This window comes from Gracilinanus agilis, chromosome X (genome assembly GCF_016433145.1).
Source record: "Gracilinanus agilis isolate LMUSP501 chromosome X, AgileGrace, whole genome shotgun sequence".
Lineage (NCBI taxonomy): Eukaryota > Metazoa > Chordata > Mammalia > Didelphimorphia > Didelphidae > Gracilinanus > Gracilinanus agilis.
The window spans coordinates 36085272-36086300 of NC_058136.1; positions in this window are offsets into that span (position 1 = coordinate 36085272).

Below are 1029 nucleotides of genomic sequence, written 5' to 3' on the forward strand. Positions count from 1 at the left end.
GAAGGGGATAGGAGGAGCATGAATCAGGTAACCATGTTAAAAATGTATATTAATAAATGTTAAAAAAATATATAAAAAATATATAAATAAAAAAAGGGGAGGGGGGTAATAACATCTACTTCACTGAAAATAAAATATTTTAGAGGAAAAAAAACAAAAACAAAATCCTATAGTCATATAAACAAGTGATAAATCATATGTTTTCTTTCTGTGTTTCTACTCCCACAGTTTCTTCTCTCAATGAGGACAGCATTCTTTCTCATAAGTTCCTTGGGATTGTCTTGTAGTAGCCAAGTCCATTACATTTGATCATTTCACAATGTTCCACTCTCTGTGTAGAATGTTCTCTTAGATCTGCTCATTTCACTCTGCATCAGTTCCTGGAGGTTCTTCCAATTCATATAGAAATCCTCTAGTTGATCATTCCTTATTCCTGGCTTCCTTTAAGTCCCAGATAAAATGCTACCTTCTAAGCCTTAGAACTTAGAACTGGGACTAAGGGCAACTTTTCCTTTTTTTTTTCTTTAGAATATTTTTCCATGGTTACATGATACATGATTACCCCTCCTACTCTTTCCTCTCTCCTCCTGGAGCTGACAAGCAGTTCCACTGGGTTATATGTATATCATTGTTCAAAACCTATTTCCATGTTATTCATATTTGCTACAAAGGGATCCTTTAACATCAAAACCCCAATCATATCCCTAGTGAACTACATGATTGATCCTATGTTTTTCTTCTGCATTTCTGCTCCCACAGTTCTTCCTCTGAATGTGGGTATCGTTCTTTCTCGTAAATCCCTCAGAATTGTCCTGGATCATTGCATTGCTGCTAGTAGAGAAGTCCATTATGTTCAATTGTGCCACAATGTATCATTCTTTGTGTACAATGTTCTCCTGGTTCTGTAACTTTTACTCTGCATCAGTTCCTGGAGGTCGTTCCAGTTCATGTGGAATCCCTCCAGTTCATTATTCCTTTCAGCACAATAGTATTCCATCACCAAACAATTTGTTCAGCCATTCCCCAATC